Source organism: Pan troglodytes, chromosome 6 (genome assembly GCF_028858775.2).
Source record: "Pan troglodytes isolate AG18354 chromosome 6, NHGRI_mPanTro3-v2.0_pri, whole genome shotgun sequence".
Classification (NCBI taxonomy): Eukaryota; Metazoa; Chordata; class Mammalia; order Primates; family Hominidae; genus Pan; species Pan troglodytes.
The window spans coordinates 137304200-137321585 of record NC_072404.2 but is presented as its reverse complement, the minus strand read 5'-3'; the positions used below and the strand labels follow the sequence as shown (position 1 = coordinate 137321585).

At 34.1% G+C, this 17386-nt stretch overlaps 1 protein-coding gene across 4 annotated transcripts in view; it reads right to left on the bottom strand.

The window, feature by feature from the left end:
• Positions 1–17386, bottom strand: part of PTPRZ1 (protein tyrosine phosphatase receptor type Z1) — a 190407-nt gene that overhangs the window by 150021 nt on the left and 23000 nt on the right. The window lies entirely within an intron of this gene.

Below are 17386 nucleotides of genomic sequence, written 5' to 3'. Positions count from 1 at the left end.
CACACGTGTAATTCACGAGTGGCACCATAGCACACTGAGTGGGAAGCCTTGCCTCCCTCAAGCACCTGGTCTCAGGGCCTTTGCTCAGCCATTTCTCCAACTGGGTATCTCTACTTTCTCCTTTCTCTGCCTCCTCACCCAATCCCAAGCCTTCTCATGCATCATATGGTATCTTAATACCATTTCTTTAACTTTTACGGTCTTTCTCACAATTATAATTGAGTAATAATTTCTTAATATTTGTTTACTGTGTCATGAAGGCATGAACTGCTTAAGAATTCAAAATGTGCCTATCTTGCTCCCTGCTGCATATTCAACACCTAACCTAGGCAAACGTGCTCTGTAAATATTCATTACATGAATAAATGACAAATTTAGGATTTATAATCTTAGAGGAATGTTCCCTGACACCCATAATTCATTTACCCGTCTCTGTTCCCCAACTTTTTCAGATCAGTGACTGCTAAATCCTTCCTTTTATGATCAGGAGCAGACTGAACATTCTGTTCTCACCAAGAAAACAGAAAACGGGAAATTTTGCAAGTTCCCTCCTCTTCACCTTTTAACTAACTTCTATTTTCATCATCGTCTTTCTCATTGCATCTCATAGAGACAGATGCCACCACTCTTTTCCCATCCTCCTACCTTCTCCAGGATTTTCTGGACTTCAATATCTCCTTCACTGAACTGTTCTTTTAAGCCCCTGTAACATACTTAAGCACTGCTACCCTAAAAATTCCCCTTCCCTTAGTCTCACCCGCTTCTTTACCAAATGCACTAAGCATCTGTATTTCCATACATTTTTCAAATGGTAGCTGTCATATTTCAATGAACATAGACCTGTATGTCTCTCTTCTGCCTATGGATTACTTTAAGAGCAGAAACTAGTACACTCTTAGATCCTCTATATCATAGTATCAGACACAGAATAAGTGCTCATGAATATTTAACACAATGAATAAAAAGAGATTCCTGGATACAGAATGAGTACAAAGCAGTGCTAAACACGTTATCAACTTCATAACCATCTCTTATATTGTTTCCCATACTTGACTGCTATCAAAGAACAATGGATAGGGACACTATATTGATAATGAAATGTAAACTTTGCCTTGTTATAATTTTCATATAAAATGGTTGCAGTTAACAATAAATATATGAACTTTATTTCTAATTCCCTCTAGGATTTACTGGGCTTTCTTGAATTTATCTAATACTTCCTGCTGTTCAATTATGGACATCTTCAACTACACATTAGTCCCTTATGGATAAAAGAATCTTAGTTTCATACACTGGAAAATGCTTCATCATAATTTTTTATTTCAAATATAACAAGGAAACAGACACTTCTGTTTTCAAAACAGGTCTACTTTTATTAGAAACTCATTAACAGAACTTAAATTTTTCCCCGTTAAGTTCTTACACTGAAATAAATGTAATTACTGACCTTTTAGTTATCTAGGTGCCTGTAATATTGAATAGCTTATTGAGATATTGAATAGCTTAATAAAGTGAAATGTATTTCATATGAACATATTTCATATATATGTGTATAAAATTAAAAAGTTTCCAATATATAATGCATTTTCTTATATGATATGTGATAGATCATATGACAGATGTAATGCTTTTACAACCATACCTTCCTATCTCCCATCTAAGTTTCAGAAAAGGAAGAGGCTCTGAAAGGATAAGAAAAGGAAAGAAGATAAGATAAGGAAAGGATAAGAGAAGGAAGAAGTTAAGAATCAGAGACAGTGGCAAGGTTGCTGTTCATATTTGCTAAAGATGTGCATCAGAATTACACATGAAAAGTTATTTTAAATGTATGCAATCTAGAAACATTTATATGGAAGAAAACCACAATATACACGTAACTAGTTATGACTACTGAGACAAGAAAAAAGGACTTTATTTCACAAAAATGGCCAGTTACAGTGCAATCAGATTACTCTGTCATCAGTATTTTCAAACATACAGTCAAAATGAAGATATGGATTTTTAAATTATGTGAAAGCTTAAATCCATGCAGGTCATAACTGTGCATATAATTATTAAGAAATATAATTTATTTTCAAATCAAACTTTATAAATGTTAGTGAAATTGGTTTCCATAAAATTATAAGAATAGAATACTATGTTTTTAATAGAAGAAAACACTATTAAATAAGTACAATATTAAACCTTTCATTACTCTTAGGTATGAGCTTTTATAGTTCAAAGCACAAAAATCCTCATATTTGTAACTTACAGGCAAGCTAAACTGTAAAACTTGTAGGAAAACTCTACAAAAGCTTTTATTGTTGTCATTAGCTAAGTTATTGTATCATTCTTATTTTTATTCGATGTCTAGAACTTCTGTGGCTTTAAATAGCATTTAATAATTTAACTTTATTTTCCATGACTATGAATGCCATTCACTTCTAATAACATATACTAGAATCTTGACATTCCTTATTTTCAGGTATTTCCTGCTTATAAAACAGATGAAACATTGGTTTTAGAAATAATCATATTTTTCATTATAATGCCAAATTTATGTTCAAGCCTATTTCAAATTCATTCACTTCTCTCCATTTATCGTGCCTCTACCCAAACTCAAACCACCACCATCTTATGAAATAATGCATTTGCCTCCTAACTTGTGTCCCTTGTTTTGTCCCACCTTCTCTTTTTTCTTCCCTTCCTTTTTTAGTCTTTTCTTTCTTCATTTAGTTAATTGATACCTTCAACTAATATATACTGATTACATACTGTATGCCAAGCACCATTTAATAGCTTACTGAAATACTGAATAGCTCATTAAAATAAAAAGTGTTCCATATATATGTTTCATATATATATATAGGCACTTGAGATGCACTGGTGGACCCCCCAGCCATCCAAACCACAAACATATTGTCCTTGTGTAGTTCACATTGTAGCAAGGGGAGATAGGAAGTTAACAAAAACCATAATAAATGACTTAATCATGCAGTATTTAAGAAGGTGATAAACACTATGGAGAAAAGCATTAGAGCGGAATAAGGCAGATGCATGAGCAGGGGCAATTTTAGACTGAGTGGTCAAGGGGAACCTTGCTGAGAAGTGACATTCAAGCAAAGCCTTGAAAGAGATCAGCGAAGAAGTCTGCAGACACCTGAGGGAAGAGCAGTGCTGGCACAGGCGCAGAGTTCCTAAGACAAGACCAAGCCCCGTGTGTTGGAAAAACAGCAAAGAGGCCAGAATGGCTGAAGCTGAGAGCAAGCAGGGGAGATTACCGGGAAATGAGCTTCAAAAGATGAAGAGAGCCTCTTCCATTCTTTTCTACATTGCAAACTGTCAAGAGTTATCACAGTATTTTTTGCCCTTTTAAAAATATTTACTTTTTTGTTAGACATGCATGTAGTTTAAAACTTCAAGGACTACTGCCAGACTCATAATGGAAAGCAGCTGTACCCTGCTTCATTTCACTCCACCTCTCTAGTCCAGTGTCCCACAGGTCACGTTTTCAATTCTTTCAGCTATCTCTTCTGTAATTTAACTCCATATTTTCAGATAACATACTCTTATTGTAATTCTTGACTTCTAAATTTTACATACTATATATTACCTTTTTACTTTCATGGATAAGTATTTATGCTAACTTAAATAGTTCTATTCTCTCCAAACCTAGAGTATAAATATCATATTTTAGAGGTATTCAACGTTATCATTATGTAAATATTCATGACTGTTGAGCAAAGTAGTGTATTATGATTATACTTTCTACTCAACTTTTTCTTGCAGTTAATTAAGGCCTTTTAAATTTGATTATTTTCTCAGGACCAATTGCTAATTTTCTCCAAATCTGTAAAACACTTCTAGATTTTCAAAACACATATGGATTAATATATTGTCTGATGCAGTCAATGAATAAGTAATATAGAATTTCCACTTTCCTCCCTGAAATCCTCTCATTCCAGTTGGACTGGAACTCGTTCCAGTTGGACTGAGGGCAGCAGGCTCTGCCTAGCTTGTGTGCTCAGGTCATTCTGATTGCTGTTTCATTGGCTGCAACTCTGGTTTCCTGAATCCCATGAATCCCCTTTATTGGTTTATTCCCTTATTTTGGTAAGCACTGGAGCATATACTCCAGCAGCTTCTGAAAAAAGAGTCACAAGATAAAAGTTTTTAGATTGTCTTGTTCTATCTTCACAATTCTAGGCTAAAAATAACTTTGTCCTCCAGTTTTTTAAGGCATGTATTGTGTTGTGCCATTATACTCTAATTTTAAGTTTAATTTGAAGGTAGAAGAGAGCAAGCAAATTGATTCCAAAATTACATTAGCACATATATCTAATACGTCGAATAATCAGAAATAATCCAAAATGTGACAATACTAAAGTCTAACATGTCTGCTAAATATTCTGCAAATCCTAAATGAATTCCCATGAGATATTCAGGCACCAGTGAATATTCAATAAAAAATTCCACACTATATATTTTATATATATTTCCATATACAAAACTATATTTGGACTTTCCCATTCCTTATCCAAGAGTATCTCACATTTATCCCAGAAAGATGAGTAGCACTATTAATAAAGTGTCATTAGTAATGTTATTCTAGCCTGAAATGTACTTATTGAAAACATTTTTAGATTTAAAATTATTCAATAACCCATTTTGAAATAGCAATTTATTCAAGTTTTTAATTTTTAAAAGCTGCTTACTTGAAGTATGGTTACTTGTAATTAAAGGGTAATGGAAATAAAGAGAACACTACAGACGTAAAAGATACCATTCTAGAGGAGAGGACCTGTAAGACTGGAGTATGAACATCTGAAACCCCATTAGAAAGGCTAGGTAAAAAACAAATCTTATGCAGAAACTAAAATATAACACAAACAAAAAGGAATATAAAAGTTGGATACATTAGTATTCTTAAAAGAAAGAGAAAAAATAGGATAAAATTAAGAAATACAGATGATGTATAGTTGATATTCTTTTCCAAAGGGATTGATCTACACATTTTATAAAATCTGCTACTTACAATGCATATAGCTGCTACAGGAGTGGTGGAACTAGAAAGATATGGAGTTGACAACAGGTGACCTGTTGTATAACCTGACCATATAAGGTAACTATGTGGTCAGGTTATAGTTAACTAACCATCACTAATACATTTCACTGGCACCTTGAAGAGAAATTATTCTACAGACAAATGATTAACCCTTCTTAATATAAAACATGGTATCCTCTTCCTCTATATTTATTTGGCAACACTTGACACATCTGGTTAGAGCTTAGTATGTTCAAAATTAAAATCATTGGTTCAATTTTCACATCAGCCAAATAACTTCTTCCATTCTCTACTCAAAGTCCGAATATCTAAATTTGATTATTATTTTGCAGTTGGATAGCTGTATTTGCAAGTGTATCAGTTTAAGCTAAGAGCATATAGCCTTCAAATGGTGGCTAAGTTTTATTTTCATTTAAAAAAATAGTAACTTTTAGAAATAATCAAGGTAATTCAGAATCTCATTAAATTACACATTTGAAAAAGAAAGGTGTTTGATATTTTTAATTAGCTTTTATTAATTTTATTTGTGAAGTTTATTTATTTGTGAAACTTATACATTGAAAAGCTAATGTAGATATAAAATAAATTAGATCCTAAATATATTAATTTACATAATTTCAAAATGCCCTGAGTTTAGGCCTTTCCAAAGATTTTAACGTATAAATATAAATACTCTAAACCTTGAAAAAATTGAGGATATTTTCTAATCATTTAAAATATTCTCTTAATCCTATGATTAAATGAAACCATATGAAAATTTAGATGGATACTGAAATCACTCTTTAATATATGGTCCTGGGCTATCAGCAAATAATAAATGGTAAAAAGCATTAGTATATACATATGTCCTAAAAAATGTGTCTTATGGTTTTCACTTGTAAAATATTTGTTCCTAGTTGTTCAACCACATATAATTAGGTAAAATAAATGTCTTGGAATTATTTGCCACATTTAATTCATTTTGAACATAAGTAAGTTATTTATTAGGGTGTGTAGTTCTTCAGGAAAACTAACATGGATTTTAACAAATGTGCCAATCAGTTTATTTTCTAGACTTGTCACTACATATTTAATAAAAGCAGCATAATATTACTCCAGTTATTCAATTAATGTGATATTTGTAAGCAAAAAACATAATTTAACTTATTCTTTTTTATCATGCATTAGTCACATTATTAATTATTGATGAAATTGAACTCTATGAATAGTGTTTATTTTGATAATAACAAATAGAGATAAAATATTCACACATAAGAGACTTTTTTTAATTCCAATATCACATTGTAGAATTAAAACCGAGGAATCTTGTTCTGTGAAAAATCTATCTGCAAACATAATATATAAGTATACCATTACATCATTGTCATCTTTAAAATGTAATAACTTACTATTCCATATGTGTACTGAATACAACTCAAGTTTATTTCACAAAATTATGGATCATAAACTTCATTTTAAAAATAGTGTGAGCAAAACCTGACCATTTATTATTTTAATTGATACTAGGAAACGAAGAATAAGCAAGCCACTGTCCACATGATGTCAAGCCAGTGAATGTCTTTAACATCTTTGACGTGTAGTCAGAACCCACTGCCCTTTCCCAAGCCCCATCCAAGACATAACCTTGAAATTAAGGGAAAAACTCAAGCCCCTTCAAACAAATCTTATTTTTGGAAAACGTGGTGCCAGCCAGACACCTACCAAACAATGCCAAGCTTCAACTTAATTATATTTCTTATGAAGCTTAATTGGAACTATGGAAGCCTACCTTATGACATTGGTTCTAAAATACTGAACCGTATCTCAAATTGATACAATCAAACAAAATTTATAACATTTGATGAAAAATTTCTTTCATTTAGCCTTTAGTACATTAGTAAGAAGACAATTAATATAGTTTTATTTTAACTACTACTACCAAACATAAAATAACCATGTTGTATATCAGAGAGTGAGCAATACACACCCACATGCCTCCTTAAATCTAAAATTTATATTTTGAACACAAAAGTTCATAAGGCAGGAAATATTCCAGACATAATCTTTCATCCTTGATACAGTCTTTAGTCAACCAGAGATCCTGTGCTTTTGGAATAATTGCTTCCTTTAAATGGAGGTAGAGACCTTTTAAAACTCTTACCACTAGGCTAAGTTCTAAGACCAGAGATTCCTGTATAAAATTAAGTTCTCCAGTTTCCTAGAAAAAAAGCACCACTGAAACATTACAGGGAAGGTAAGAGTATTACCATATACACAGAAAACCACAGCTTTTATTTGAGAAGCAATCTCTCATGCAGTCAAGGTTTTTTTGCCCTTTGTTTAGTGGAGGCAGTTGAAATAGAAATAAACCTACTTGTATTCACTATCATCAGTACCTCTTGTAAATTATGCCAAAAACCCAGGAAAGGGATACCAACAGGGTGATTGAGTAAAACTGTAAAAGAAAGAGCAAGTGGTAAAATGACCAGGTGATCTATCAAAAAAATGCTTCCAGATTTACTTGCGGCCCAACCATACAGAAAAGATACCGTATTTTTACAGTAGGTCTAAATTTGAATTTATATCACAGATCCTTCTTTTTCTTTCACCTTTAAAGCACAGATGCCCACCATTTGTGTGTGTGTGTGTGTGGTGTGTGTATGCTTGTGTGTGTGTGTAAAGAATAGAACCCAGAATTCGGCCGGGTGCAGAAATCACTGTTAAGTGTTACATGTACTTCAGATTAACTTTCAGCAAAATCTTAGATTTGAATCTCCCTATAGATGTCAATTTCCACTTGTTGCAGATATTTTGGATCTTTCTGAATGATTCTCATGCTCATGCTCCAGTTTCATATCTGCATGGCCTTGTTGAAGCTGAAGTGGGAAACTGGGGACAAGACCCTTTACCAAAGCATTGTGTGAGGCAGCTGTCCTTGATGACTCTCCTCGTCTCCTTTGTCCACGACTCTTCTCATAAGGCCTAGGGAGAGGTGTGAGGGATGCTGGGGTAAAAGTTGACAGTAGTAGGATCTGTTCTTTTAGTAAGACCTGGAAAAGGTGCTACCTTTTACTGTGGTTGGTGGTTTGCTATAAAACATGGAATTCTTAGACATCATTGTGTTCTCCCAAGGACCAATAGCAGTGATTTCAAGGCAAGAGAAAAAGTCTTCCTCAACATCCTGCTATGGAATCAAATTATCTATAGTTTCTTTGGCAAAATAAACATGAAAGCATATCCGAAGGTTCAAATCAGTAAAAGAGCACAAGTGTTTTAAAAGCAGACGTAAATCTACATAATTATAGTTCATTTACAATATCTTTAACTAAACAACTTTCGTAGACAGCAAAAACGTAATTACTTTAAATCTACCAAACTCAAGTTAAAGACCCAGCTTTAATTCTTAGGTTTATGTAAAGGCTAAAAGATTGTAGATTACCTAATATCATTATTTTTCTAGGTAGCTGAACAAAATTGTGCTTGCATTTATTAAAGTAGAGCTGACATGAAAGGTTATGTTTTCTATGCTAAGTCAAGTTCTCCTTATTTTTTGGAACCAAACAATAAAACTCTGGAAACTACAGAAGTAACGACAGAAGTTATTATTTAAATTCTAGAAACCCCGGAATCTATCCTTTCAAATCTTACTAAATAAGACCATCTGAGTCTCTTCTGATTATAAGGTCCATAACATTTTTATAAATAAGGAATTAAAGTACATTTCCTGCTTCATGAATATGGCAAAAAATGTTGAGATTACTTACTGTGTTAAAACAAAAAAGATCAAAAATTAAAAACTCAAAATAATTGTTATAGTAATTATGATCAGATCAAAAATTAAAAACTCAAAATAATTGTTATAGTAATTATGATCATTTAAGAACATGAAACCAGAACAAGAAGATTCTGGTCCACAAGGTGAATATCTTTGGGGGCCTATGTCTGCTTTCTTTGAGTGAGGCTGTGAGCACCCCCACTGCACAGCTCCCTGATATGGGAGGCCTGGTTCCAGGCTGCCATCTGTGATCCCTCTTAGTCCTCCTCATCAGTGATGTGCCCTTCACTGTCTTCCTTCTGGGGTGTCCTTGATTGACAGCCAGCCTCCTGAGTGAGATAATTGAAAAATGGCTCAATCTCCCTTGTCTCCCCATTCTGTTTTCCCCTACTTGGAGGAACTGGAGGTGCATGCACTCTTGCTAAGCACATGTCCAACCAACCAGAATGGGAAATTATTTGGAGATCTATCAGGGAAGGTTTCAATACTTACGTATTTCACAGACTAACACAGAAAAAAAGTAACTTATATTCAAAGGCAGTCTTACACTGTAATTTGAACTTTTTGTTCAAATTTTATTATAGTCTAAACACCTACTATTGTGTGTGTGTGTCTAAGTGTGTGTGTGTGTGTGTGTGTGTGTGTGTGTGTGATTTAAAGACTGGAACAGAATCCTGCATACATTTCAGATTAACTTTTAACAAATCACTGAATTTAATTTATTCTGCTATTTTGTTCATTCATGCTTTCATTTGATATTTAGAGAATGTATACTATGTGCCATATCTTTCTTCATTTCTCAACCAAAAAATGAGCAACAATAAGAGGCTTACTAGGATTAACTCTCTTCTTCTTGCTTTAGGACTCGAGCTAAGGGATGAGTAAAAGGTGAAGTTTGAATTGACCTGGAGATTAATCTTTTAGAAAGAAATGGACTTTTAAAAACCAAAGTGAGCCGAAAGCACAAAGAATGCCATTGCAGGATAGAAAAGTAGAATTCACCCTAGCCTGGTTGGATACAATGGCTGGGTAAAAAATAAAAATCTTCATATTTATATTCCATTGATTTGATGTGCCTTAATGCTTAAAATTTCATTCAAAAGTTAGCAACAGAACCCTGGCTTTTCTTTCAATTTGTTTGATAAACTAATAATTTTGAACAATTCAAAGTGGAAAAATCTAGTGCTTTAACAACAGTAGAAGCCTGCAATAAAATGCATCTCTCCCATTTTTTCATTGTACAAATAATGAACATGACAACAGCTTTTTAAGTGAATAAATGATATTGTAGTTGATACAGTCTAACTAGAGAATTTCTAGCAAATTCATACCTGCCAGAAAAAAATATGCATTTTTATCAAATGAGATAAATTCATTTTAAAAATCACAATGTTACATGGTACCTAACTATAATAACACAGTTGCCCAACCTTAATTAAGTGATGCTATCATAATTGGTATTGCTCTAGTACTAAGTGCAACAGCAGTATTCTATGCAAGCAAGGGACTGGACAGTCTTGTTCTCCTCTATATTCCCAGCAGTCAGCCCAGTGCATGACATGTAAATGTTCCATATTAAACAAATATATAGAACTTTCAAAATAGGAAATTTGTGGTAGACAGCTGTTATCTCTGTTTATTTTTTTTTCTTTCTCCTACATCAAAAAGTAAATCTGCTGATTTTTCAACATTACACTGCATGGCTATGGAATCTTGAAGAAATACAGAAAGCAGTATTATAAGGTTTTGCTTCATTGTAGGCATGAAGGCAGATATTATCAATAAACATTGATCAATAAACTAAACAAAGAAATTAATACACTATCTTCTTGACACTGGATTGTAATAGGTAAAAGAAAGTTCAGGAACTCAAACAACTCAGCAGTAAAAATAATAGTAATAATAATCATTTGATTAAAAAACAGGCAAAGATCTGAATAGATATTTCTCAAAAGAAGACATACAAATGGCAGATAGGTATGTGAAAAAAATGCTAACATGACTACTTATCAGAGAAATACAAATCAAAACCACAATGAGATTTCATCTCATCTCAGTTAGGATGGCTATTATCAAAAAGACAAAAAATAACAAATGCTGGTGAGGATATAAAGAAAGGAGAACTCATATTCCCTGTCAATGGGAATGTAAACTAGTATAGCCATTTTGGAAGAAAGCATGATGTTCCTCAAAAAATTAAAATTAGAACTACCACATGTGTCAACCATTGCACTGCTGGGTATATATCCAAAGGAAATGTAATCCAAAGGAAATGTAATCAATATGTCAAAGATATATCTGCACTCCTATTATTGCAGCACTATTCACAGTTGCTTAGATATGGAATCAATCTAAGTGTCCATCAATGGATAAATGAATTTTAAAATGTGGTATATATACATCACAGAACATCAGCCATAAAAGAATGAAATACTGTGACTGTGACAACATGGATAAACCTAGAGGATATTATGTTAAGTGAAATAAGCCAGGCACAGAAAGACAAATGCCACATGCTCTCACTTACATGTTGGAACCTAAAAACATTGATCTCATAGAAGTAGAGAGTAGAAGAGTGACTACCCGCTGGTGAGAGTAGCGGGGACAGTCGGGAATGGAGAGGGATTGGCCAACAGGTACAAAGTTATAGTCAGATAGGACAAATAAATCCTGGTGTTCTACTGCACAGTAGGGTGACTATAGCCAATAATAATGTATTGTATTCTTCAAATTAGCTGGAATAGGGAATTTTTAATGTTTTTGCCACAAAGGAATGAAAAGTGTTTGAGGTGGTGGGTATGCTAAGTACCCTGATATGATCATTATACAATGTATATACGCATTGAAACATCATATTGTAGCCCATAAATATGTACAATTGTTATGTGTCATTTAAAAACAAAATAAAACTTTATTCAGGATAATAAAATAATCTTCTACACTCTGATAGGCGTTTATGAAATAACTCCTAGAAAAATTATTTCAGTAAATAGCATCAAAGGCCAAGTAATTGTTACATTCTAAAAACACTAATCTGTAATAAAATATCAAGAGATTAATTATAAATAAATTCTGATTTGACTTGTGCAATACTTCATCATATTTTAGAATATACTAACAGTGAAGACATTTTTGGTAACTCTGTAATTGTGTAATAGTCACTGAATCATTTCTTTAAAAAGTGATCTATATTTCATATCTTGAAACAAACATACAGAAAAGATTTTAAGGCCATTTTAACAAAATACATCTTTTCTGCAATAATATTTACCTAAATCTGGCTTTTATTACATTTTTCCTGAACTTTACATAACATTGCCTCATCCCTATTTTTAGCTCTGTTTTCTCACTTTGAGTAGGTTGTGAAGACGAAAATGAAATTACTGGCATGCATAATGTTTTTGCTTGAATTATGGAAGGGGCTTTTTATAACATTGCTCTCTGTTACTACTTTCATTCTCAACAAAGAATCACTCAGAATCTAAGGGCATTCATGGTGTTAAATATCAGAAACAGAAAACGGGGTACATAGATCAGGACATATACTACTAAAATTATTTTTCTTTGAATTCAGACACACTAATCCAAGCTCACCTACTTAGCAGCTACATGATATTGAACAAGTTATATGACCTCTCTATGCCTTATTTCATTTGTAAAATGGATATAATAAGTCTTACAGGGTTGTTATGTTGAATTACATGATAAATGGAAAACAGCAGTGACTGGCACATCGTTCATGTACAAGAAACAGTGGTCATCATACTTATTATTAGACTTTGAAGGTAGAGATTTCATTGTTTTATTTTGCATCCCAAACACTGATCACAGTGCCTTTTGCAGTGCCTATTAAAAGAATACATAAACATATTCTGGCTTCAGGTACGTCCTTATGGTCCTATGTCATCCTCCTAATGCAAAGATTTAGAGCCAGGCAGGAAGAGGCGTCTGAATAAATTGGGCAGCATGACTTACCCTTATCTATATCCTAGAGATGAACCACTATATCAAAGCTGTTTGTTGGTGGGTTCCCACTACAAACAGATACAGAGACTCTCAAGATCTCTTTGCCAATTGTACATCATTTACATGTCATGTGGTAAGTTAGTCTCTGGTGCTGAGGACTTCATGGAGTAGAATGGGAAGAGAAATGTATAAACAATTACCATATAATGGGTTCTAAACCATCAATGGGATCCAATCCAATAAATAGAAGAGGCACATCAAAACAGCGTGATTTCACAAAAGGAGTGACCTTCCTGGGACAGACAGAAAGGTATCAGAGACAGGGCAAAGTTTGTATTCTGTTGTAAAGGGTGAGCGGCCTCTCCTGGGTTGAGCAGTTTTCTTGAGTTGCCAGGGCTTTGATCCTTGTTCACGTTTATGACCTCGTGTCTTCAGCATCTAGTTTCAGTTCACCCCTTCTGCTTACCTTCACCCTGGTCATGTTTCTTCCTTCTTCCAGCTCCCAAACTTGACCTCTGCACTCTGAAATCCAAATACAGGCTCTCAACCTGTCTCTCAGGTTTCAATACCTATTCTCGTGCCCTGTTCTGTCTCAGTAATTGACCCTCTCACATCTGCTCAGGCTTCAGCCATGAGAGTATCTATTGACTGGGCCAGAATTTTCTTCAGAAAACTGATCTGTGTCTGTTTCAATAGCTTTGCAGGCCCCTACGTTTAGCCACTGGAAACAGTGGTCACTGCTATTAGAGAACTAGTTCCTAAGCATAAATACTATTGCTAGAGTTTTCCTGTACTTTAAAAACTCTCTCTTGTCCAAGGCCTCAAGCTTGGTCTCCAATAGTCCATAAAAGGAATTCTGAATACGTGAACACCATGTAATACTCTCTCAAGGGATTTGTCAACCTCCAATTGAAGGCTGCTCCATAGCCCTAGTCTGACTTGCACAGAGCTATAGGGTCTTCCAATCAGATCTGGTCCTTTCCCCAGGTCTAAGGCATGGGTATTCACCTGTCCCAAGTCCCCATCTTCTCTGTGCTCAGCTGTAATTCCAAAGAGCTCCAGGACTCAAGCTTTCTCAGGAGAGAGATAGCCTGAAAGAAACTAGATAATGTCCCTACAATACCATTCTGTTCAAATGAAATCTGAGCTTTCAGTAACTTCAAAGATATATAGAACAAAACTTCTGATAACTTAAAAAAATATGAACTTGTATAGTTAGCAGAATTTATCTTCCATATATTTTATGTTACATATAAAATATCACAAATATGACAAAGCAGGAAAGATACAGAAAATGTACTTGAGAGATCTTGAAATCACATATGAATATACTTGCAAGTATTAGAAGGTAGAAACGTTGTGAGTCATGACTGAAAATAAATATAATCGATTTGAACTGGGTAATAAGCTTTAATGCCTAGTGGAATTTGCCAGAAGGAAGAAAAGAGAGATATGTTCTCATAACTACAGTTTCATTCAAAACAACTAGTTTAAAAAAAAAATCCATTAGTACTGAAGGGCTTTTGAAACTACAAAATGTTTACTGTCCTGGGACTTGAATAATAAGACCAGCTGAGAGATGGAAAAGAAACCAGTGATGGAAAAATTTTATCTAAATTATAGCAATATACTTTAAATTATAGCAATAATACCAGGCTTTATATATGAATAAATAAAAGTTTACACTGGACTTGCTGAGTTATTTCTGTAGTCTCATCTCATATCAATTCCTCATGCACTGCCACCATTAGTGATTCCATGCCCTATTTTACTTCTTGAACACACACTCTGTTTTAGCTTTTTTCCCCTGAAGCTAAGTAACCTCAGCTACTTACTAAGAGCTTCCCTGAACTTTTTGGTAGATTTTAAGTAAGTATATGAAATACTTCTCTTTGTAGCAAAATGTACTTATTCTTAGAGCAGCAGATATACCACCTTGTTCTGATGTATAGGTTAGCAAGCAAAGCATTCAGCAGTACTCCCTGAGCAGACTTCTCAATTTCCTCAAAAGAAACATATTCAAGATAATTCCCTCATCTACCTGAAGGAAGTGTAGACAACATACATGAAGTTGGCATTATTCTGGCAGGGAAGAAAAACAGTATATTAAAAAAAAATGAAGGCTGACATCAGATTCCATCTTCTCATTCTCTAGAAAATATAATTTGAATACAATGGAGACAATATCTATTACATTTATATTACAGCTATTCAAAACAGCAGATAAAAGATTTCCAAGAAATTCCTTTAACAGCAGAGCCATTTTCTGGAGTGTATGCAACAACAGCATTTTTGGATTGTGAAAACATCACATCCTGCTTCTTCTGAATTTCTCCATTGAAGGCTGTTCCACAGCATAGAATCATTCATAGAACATGAAAAAAAAAAAAACCCATCACATTATTCTACAATTAAAAGAAATCTTCTCTGAAGTGAATTCAGTGAGTAGGATGAAACTTATGAGAGCTGCACATATTCCTGAATGTCTCTAAGTACTTACATGGTTTACTGTTTTGTTTTTGCACCGAGAGGACTGATAACGCTCTATATACATTATCAGGTATCATTTTCTGCTACTGTAGTATTTAAATGTACCACCGAAGTGGTACATTCTACATTTGGTAGGATGTTATTTTCCTCCTTCCTGAGGGCAAAGTTCTTTTTTCCTTCTTTTAATTTAAATTAGATTATCTAATGGATCCATTATGATATAATAAGGTTTTAGGGAAAAGAATCAGTGCTTAAAAACTCTAGTTGAATGGCCAAATAAGTAATGAAGTCATCAATGGATAATTTTGCCTTATATATACCATGATGTCCTCTGCATTTCTGGCCACCACAATCACTTAGTGTTTCTTGATCACTCACTCTGCCCATGGAGCCGTAAACATATTCACTACATGCAACCTTGGAAAGGAGGCAGAGAAAGCTGCTGTGCATAGTTTTGGGTAGAGTAATGCTGTGAGATTGGCAGGAAGACCACGGATCAGGTTTCCCTCTTAGTGGAGAAAGTGAACAAGATCTTCTAGCTAGCAGAAGAAGGGATTTTGGTGAAATATGTATATTAAGATGGGCAGTGACAGAGAGTGCAGACTAACCAACCAGATAGCATCATGCATTGATGGGCTGTGGGGATAGAGGAATGCATAAAACAAGGTAGAAAAACAAGAACAAATGTCCATACTCTGAAAGCACCATGACAGCAGAAAGCCTCGAACCCACAGTATCAATGTAAAAAACTTGAGATTCTGGCTTTGAAGAAGTCATGTTACATTTTTTTTTTCCATAGAGACTAGTTCTTAGGAATGTGTATGCTAAATCTATGTCAAACCTATTTCAAACTGTTATCTCCACCATTATTATGAGTAAAGCCCATTATCACTGAAGGGTATGAGGTTAAAAGCAGAGGCTTTGAAATCAGTAGACCTGGGTTCAAATCCAAGTTCTGCTACCTTCCACTTATGACTTTAAGGAAGCTAAAAGACCAATAATAGCAAGAAAAACAACAATAGTGTCTATCATTGCATTATAAAGATTATACGAGAACACAAATACAAAGTGTCTGGTACTATGATTGTCTTGAGAAATGGTTATTATTAATAAGGACAATACAAACCAAGCTAGTCTCTTTCTTTGCACAAGAAATGTTCATTATCAAATACACCCACTGACAATTTAGAGATTAAGGCAAATTGCTAATTGAGGGAAAAATAGATTAAAGCCATAAGCATGGAGCAATGAAAAATATCTCACCCCAGAAATATCTCACCCCAAGCCCTCAAAAATATCTAATCTATACAAGTGGAATCATACAGTATTTATTTTTCTGTGACTGGCTTATTTTACTTAGCATAATGTTCTTGTTTCTTTTTTTTTTTTTAATTTGAGACAGAGTCTCACTCTGTCACCCAGGCTAGAGTGCAGTGGCGCGATCTTGGCTCATTGCAAGCTCCGCCTCCTGGGTTCACGCCATTCTCCTGCCTCAGCCTCCCCAGTAGCTGGGACTACAGGCACCCACCACCACACCCGGCTAATTTTTTGTATTTTTAGTAGAGGCGGGGTTTCACCATGTTAGCCAGGATGGGCATACTGTTCTTAAGGTTCATCTATGTTGTAGCATATGACGGGTTTTCTTCCTTTTTTCAAGGGTGATTAATATTTCATTGATACATATACCACATTTTCTGTGTCCATTCATCCATTAATGGACATTTAGGTTGTTTCCATCTCTCAGCTACTGTGAATAATGCTGTAGTATCTAAAGTAGGCAAACTCTTAGACACAGAAAATAGAATGGTAGTTTCCAAGGCTGGTGGAGAGGGAAAAATGAGAAGTTGTTCAATGGATACAGAGTTTCAGTTATACAAGATTAAGACATTCTAGTTAGATCCTTTACAATGTGCATATAATTAACAATTCTATACTGTACACTTAAAAATGTAAGAAGGTAGATTTCAAGTTATGTGTTTTTATCACAATAAAATTTTAAAACATCTACTCTATATCAATTACAGAATCATTGCTGTTAATGTGTTCCTTTTTAAAAATGTACATATGTCCTTATGAAGGTTGGAAATTCAAAGTCCAGCATAAATTACGTTGATCAGATATTCAGTGAATAT